The sequence below is a fragment of the Chrysoperla carnea genome (assembly GCF_905475395.1).
Source record: "Chrysoperla carnea chromosome X unlocalized genomic scaffold, inChrCarn1.1 SUPER_X_unloc_177, whole genome shotgun sequence".
NCBI lineage: Eukaryota > Metazoa > Arthropoda > Insecta > Neuroptera > Chrysopidae > Chrysoperla > Chrysoperla carnea.
In genome coordinates this window covers 7,501-15,000 of record NW_025408130.1, presented here as the reverse complement: position 1 = coordinate 15,000, position 7,500 = coordinate 7,501, and the positions used below count along the sequence as shown (strand labels likewise).

Genomic DNA, 7,500 nt, shown 5'->3' with positions numbered 1-7,500 from the left:
AGAAGTATTAAAACAAAAATTTTTTTTATATATTATGTTTTTGTTATATTTTATAAGTAAACAATTTTCTTAATTATTCATACTCAAATTTTTTTAATATTATTATATAATATTATTTTTATATTTATCTAAAGAGAAGAAAATAAAAAATAAATAATTATATATATTAATTTTTTTCGAGTATATTGAAAATTTTATTACAAATAAAATATTCCATAACAAAATATTAATATATAATATTTTTGTTTATTCTTCTTTATTTAATATTTTAAAAATATATTATTAATATCATTTATTATTAATATTATTATTAACATAAAGTTTTATAATATTATATATAAATGATAAAAAATAATATTGATATATTAATTTAAAAATGTCGACAAATAATAAAAAATATATAAATTTTAAATGCTATTAAAAACATTTTATATTTATTTTTTTCTTATATTTGGCGTAAAACATTCATATATAAATAATTTTACATTTCTTTTATAAAAATTTTATTTATCAATTTAATTAAATATGAAAAAATAAATTTTCTTTTTTAATTATTGATAAATTTCTTTTTCATAAAAAAAATTTTATGTAAAATAATCTTTTATTATATTAATATAATGTATACGACCCTCAGCCAGATGTGGTCCGGGAACAGTATCCAAGGACCGCAATGTGCGTTCGAAATGTCAATGTTCATGTGTCCTGCAGTTCACAAGTTGACGCGCAATTAGCTGCGTTCTTCATCGACCCACGAGCCAAGTGATCCACCGTCCAGGGTAATCTTTTTAAATTTTAAATGTAAGTATTATTATTAATAATAATCTTTATTTTTAATATAAAAAATAAAATTATTAATTTATATATCTTTATAAATTCTTTTAAAATAAAAAAATTTTTCTAGAATATAAATTATATATTTTATTTTAATATATATATATATAAATTAAAGATATTATGGTATTAATAAATATATACATAACATTTTTGATATTTTTGTTAGTGCTAGCTAGATATAATAATTAATATTTGGTATATTTTATAGAAATGTATTTATTTTTTTTTTATAAATTATTTTCTACATAAAAATATATATAATATTAATATGGTACAAAACAAATGGGTTTGTTTTTTAACATAATAACTTTTAATAAAAAAAAAGAAATATCAAGACAAAACATAAAGAAATTTAAATTTGAAATAAATTTTATTCTTTAAAAAAATTTTATCTTGTGTTTTCTTTATTTTTATTATATAACATAGAAAAATAAAAATATAGATTATATCAATTATAATCTTATTTTATTTTTCTTAATAGAGATTATATACATATAAACAAATAATTTCAATATATTCTATTTTTAATTTCACTTTTTTATAAGAGAAATTATTTATAGATTTTATTAATAATTATTGTTTAATAATAATAATAATATTGAATATAAAAATATTTTATATGTAACAAATATATTATTAATATTTATATAATATTCTCTATATTATATGTATAGATATATTATGTGTATAAAAAAAGTTTGGCGTATTACTTTAATATGATATCATAACCAAAATAAATCTCTTTTAACACATAATTACTATTATATATTTTGAGAAAATTACATATTAATATGTTATTTTGTTAAAAAAAATATTTCTTATCAATAATATTTTTATTTTTTGGAATATTTAAAAACAATACAAAAAATATAAATAAATATATTTTATATATATCGTTAATGATCCTTCCGCAGGTTCACCTACGGAAACCTTGTTACGACTTTTACTTCCTCTAAATGATCAAGTTTGGTCATCTTCCCAGCAACATCGGCAATATCAGAAATATTGCCGCGTACCAGTCCGAAGACCTCACTAAATCATTCAATCGGTAGTAGCGACGGGCGGTGTGTACAAAGGGCAGGGACGTAATCAACGCGAGCTTATGACTCGCGCTTACTGGGAATTCCTCGTTCATGGGGAACAATTGCAAGCCCCAATCCCTAGCACGAAGGAGGTTCAGCGGGTTACCCGGACCTTTCGGCCTGGGAGGACACGCTGATTCCTTCAGTGTAGCGCGCGTGCGGCCCAGAACATCTAAGGGCATCACAGACCTGTTATTGCTCAATCTCGTGCGGCTAGAATGCCGCCTGTCCCTCTAAGAAGAATTATTTGTACGCCGGCAGTAAAAACCACATCAAAAAACTGCGTACCCATACACCATAACATATGCAACATAAAGCACAATATATACAAAATATAATCTTGATCGTTAAATCTCAAAAATACATGCATATAAATACAATACATAACACACATGAAAATGAATGAAATGGGAAACAAACAGCCGATGGGCCTTGAGATGCCGGTAAAGTACGTCTATTTAGCAGGCTAGAGTCTCGTTCGTTATCGGAATTAACCAGACAAATCGCTCCACCAACTAAGAACGGCCATGCACCACCACCCACCGAATCAAGAAAGAGCTCTCAATCTGTCAATCCTTCCGGTGTCCGGGCCTGGTGAGGTTTCCCGTGTTGAGTCAAATTAAGCCGCAGGCTCCACTCCTGGTGGTGCCCTTCCGTCAATTCCTTTAAGTTTCAGCTTTGCAACCATACTTCCCCCGGAACCCAAAAGCTTTGGTTTCCCGGAAGCTGCCCGCCGAGTCATCGGAGGAACTTCGGCGGATCGCTAGCTGGCATCGTTTATGGTTAGAACTAGGGCGGTATCTGATCGCCTTCGAACCTCTAACTTTCGTTCTTGATCAATCAAAACATTTTTGGCAAATGCTTTCGCTTCTGTCCGTCTTGCGACGATCCAAGAATTTCACCTCTAACGTCGCAATACGAATGCCCCCATCTGTCCGTATTAATCATTACCTCGGAGTTCCGAAAACCAACAAAATAGAACCGAGGTCCTATTCCATTATTCCATGCACACAATATTCAGGCAAAATTTGAGCCTGCCTTAAGCACTCTAATTTGTTCAAAGTAAACGTACCGGCCCACCTCGACACTCAATTAAGAGCACCGCGACGGGATTGCAATTGGGGGCTGCCACCGCTCTTAACGGTTAAACACTTACGACAAATTACATAATAAAAATATATATAATGCATTAAATAAATAATAACACTAAAATATACTTTATACATAATCTGTACCACCCACCGGTAGGACGTCCCACATAACATGCTAGTTAAACAATGCGAGCATTGAACCAACAGTGTAGGACACAGATTCGACTACGAGCTTTTTAACCGCAACAACTTTAATATACGCTATTGGAGCTGGAATTACCGCGGCTGCTGGCACCAGACTTGCCCTCCAATGGATCCTCGTTAAAGGATTTAAAGTGTACTCATTCCGATTACGGGGCCTCGGATGAGTCCCGTATCGTTATTTTTCGTCACTACCTCCCCGTGCCGGGAGTGGGTAATTTGCGCGCCTGCTGCCTTCCTTGGATGTGGTAGCCGTTTCTCAGGCTCCCTCTCCGGAATCGAACCCTGATTCCCCGTTACCCGTTACAACCATGGTAGGCGCAGAACCTACCATCGACAGTTGATAAGGCAGACATTTGAAAGATGCGTCGCCGGTACGAGACCGTGCGATCAGCTTAAAGTTATTCAGAGTCACCAAATTAAACGATGCAAATTAAAATTTACACCGATTGGTTTTGATCTAATAAAAGCATTCCTTCCATCTCTGGTCGGAACTCTGTTTGCATGTATTAGCTCTAGAATTACCACAGTTATCCAAGTAAATGTGGGTACGATCTAAGGAACCATAACTGATATAATGAGCCTTTCGCGGTTTCACCTTAATTTGGCTTGTACTGAGACATGCATGGCTTAATCTTTGAGACAAGCATATGACTACTGGCAGGATCAACCAGGGAACTATTTGTATTTATAATATTAAATATATAATAATATACATGATATTTTTGTTTTCTTATTATAAGAAAAAAAATTTTCATACAATAATTATTAATATATAATAATATTATTACAATTTCATTTTAAATATCAGATGGTCTCACCCATTACTGATATAAATTTTTTTTTTTTTATATCTCTATTGTTTTAAAATTAATAGAAAAAACATATGAGATATATATATTATTATTAATTTTTTTTTTTTTCAAATATATATTTTATTATGTCATTTATATAATTTTTTTGCTTTTACAAAAAGAAATATATAACATGTTATTCATAATAAATATTATTGAATAAAAAAAAAAATTAATAATTATGATTTTTGTCAGACCATCACCAAATGGGTCTTAAAATATTTCAAACATTTTCTCATACTCGTCGCTAGATTGAAAGCGTCATTTATTTTTTAATTTTATTTAAAAAGTTAATTTTAAATAAAAAACGTTATAATAACACTTAATATTCTCGCTTGGTATGAGGTGAGTCAATGTAATATTATTTATAAAAATAATTTTTATATAAATATTGTGTGCTCATATGGGAGTGTAAAGTTTAAAACTTATAACCCATGAACTTGCTTTGACAAAAAAATTTATATGTTATTCTATTTATAATCAATAATTTAATAAAAAAAAAATTTTTTTTAAATATTGATATAAAAAGATATACATATAGAGGTTTTTTTACAAAATTCTCATTAATTTTTTTACAAAAATAATAATACAATATTTAATATCAAAATAATCCAAACTGATTACCATCCAGACTATTATCAATATATATAAGATTGTATTATTATTCATTTCAATACATATTTATTAAAACTGAGATAAAATTTCATATATTAATAAATATGCATGTGTAAAAAAAAAATTTTTTATATAATAATTGAAAATGTTTTTGCTATTATTTTATATACATACATTAAATAATTGATAACAATTTAATACAATGTACACCTAAAAAATAATAACAGCATATACATATTCGAAACATTACTAGCAAAAAAACCAAAATACAATATTAAATATCAAAATAAACCAAACTGATTACCATCCAGAATATTTTGAGTATATATATATATATAATTTTGTATATTTTGCGTTCATGTTAATAAAATATATAAATGATACATATTTGAAAAGTGTTATTCTTCTTTCTGTTTTTTCGTAATATCATGGTGTCCATAGACATGCAAAAGCGTCATACCAAGCCATATACATACCTACACCACCTTTGTTGAATGATACACGAACAGTATGAAAATTAAACAACATATTCAATATCATTTTATATTATACTAAAATAAATGTTATTCTATTAAGAAAGTGTATATTTTTAAATTTGGCATTCATTACATAGTCAAAATACAATAATAATATAGATGATACATATACGATAATTGTTATTTTTCTTTCTGTTTTTTCGTGATATCATGGTGTCCATAGAATTGCAACGACGTCATACCAAGCCATATACAACTCTACACCACCTTTGTTGAATGATACACTTAGAGTATGAAAAATAAACAAATTATACTATATCATACTATATCATATATGTAAGACTGTTGAACATAATACCACAAAATACACTATTTCATATAGATATACATTCATTCTTGTCAACATAAAAGTACGTTATAAATGATACATATACAATAAGTTTTATTCCTCTTTCTGTTATTCCGTAATATCATAGTGTCCATAGAATTGCAACGACGTCATACCAAGCCATATACAACTCTACACCACCTTTGTTGAATGATACACGGACAGTATGAAAAATAAACAACCTATTCTATACCATTTAATATCATACTAAAACATGAAACAAATGTTATTCTATTAAAAAGTGTATTATTTTATTATATTTAGTATTCATTACACAGTCAACATACATAAATGATACATATACGATAAGTGTTATTCCTCTATCTGTGCATCCGTAATATCATAGTGTCCATAGAATTGCAACAACGTCATACCAAGCCATATACAACTCTACACCACCTTTGTTGAATGATACACGGACAGTATGAAAAATAAACAACTTATACTATACCATACTATATCATATGTGTGAGACTGCTGAACGTAATACCACTAATACACTGTTATACATAGATATACATTCATCTCATTAACTTACACGCACTATCCATCATATATATTAAAGACATTACACCCGGTGCTTCAAACTCAAAATATGATAATGTTTAAAATGGCTTTAAACATCATAAACTTTACAGAATAATCAAAATTTAAAGAAAAAAATTTTTAAAAAAAAATTTTTTTCAGCTAAAAATTTTTATTTTGGGACCAAAAAAATTTTTTTTTGCTTTTATCATATTTTATTAAATGAAATTTATGCATTATAATAAATTATTCAATAAACATTAATAATTATAATAAATTATTAAAAAATTTTTGGAATTAATGCAAATTTTTAGAAAAAAATGTATATTTTTTTTTTATATACAAATCGTACATGTTATATTGCGACAGGGTACCGGTATAATACATGTGATACATATGTAGATTTTCGAAAAAAAATTTATCCTTTTAAATGGTCCTAAATACTATATAAAGGTAAAATATATAGAATTTTTCGGGATTCATTAAAAAATTTTAGGGAAAAAATTTCATTTTATTTTATATACAAATCGTACATGTTATATTGCGACAGGGTACCGGTATAATACATGTGATACATATGTAGATTTTCGAAAAAAATTTTATCCTTTTAAATAGTCCTAAATACTATATAAAGGTGAAATATATAGAATTTTTCGGGATTCATTAAAAAATTTTAGGGAAAAAATTTCATTTTATTTTATATACAAATCGTACATGTTATATTGCGACAGGGTACCGGTATAATACATGTGATACATATGTAGATTTTCGAAAAAAATTTTATCCTTTTAAATAGTCCTAAATACTATATAAAGGTAAAATATATAGAATTTTTCGGGATTCATTAAAAAATTTTAGGGAAAAAATTTCATTTTATTTTATATACAAATCGTACATGTTATATTGCGACAGGGTACCGGTATAATACATGTGATACATATGTAGATTTTCGAAAAAAATTTTATCCTTTTAAATAGTCCTAAATACTATATAAAGGTAAAATATATAGAATTTTTCGGGATTCATTAAAAAATTTTAGGGAAAAAATTTCATTTTATTTTATATACAAATCGTACATGTTATATTGCGACAGGGTACCGGTATAATACATGTGATACATATGTAGATTTTCTAAAAAATTTTTATCCATTTAAATGCTTCTAAATACTGTATAATGCAAATATATATAATAATTTACAGAATTAATACAAAATTTTTATTGTACAAATTCACATTAATAGTTAATTGGTTAAAAAAAAATTTCAATACACAATGGGAATCAGGCTATTTTATTGGAACTTATTTATAATTAATTCATAATATATTTTTCTATATAAATTGATTAATTGTTTTTACATTCACCGTGTAAACGTATACACCATTCAAGTAACATAAAAAAAAAAAAAAAAAAAAAAATTATTATTATATTCTAGT

At 26.8% G+C, this 7,500-nt stretch overlaps 2 non-coding genes across 2 annotated transcripts; both read right to left on the bottom strand.

The window, feature by feature from the left end:
• Positions 1–624: 624 nt before the first annotated feature.
• Positions 625–779, bottom strand: LOC123304007. The gene has a single exon (XR_006536068.1). It is a non-coding gene; the product is annotated as a 5.8S ribosomal RNA (ribosomal RNA).
• Positions 780–1,731: 952 nt separating this feature from the next.
• Positions 1,732–3,885, bottom strand: LOC123304008. Its single transcript, XR_006536069.1, has one exon. It is a non-coding gene; the product is annotated as a small subunit ribosomal RNA (ribosomal RNA).
• Positions 3,886–7,500: the final 3,615 nt, after the last annotated feature.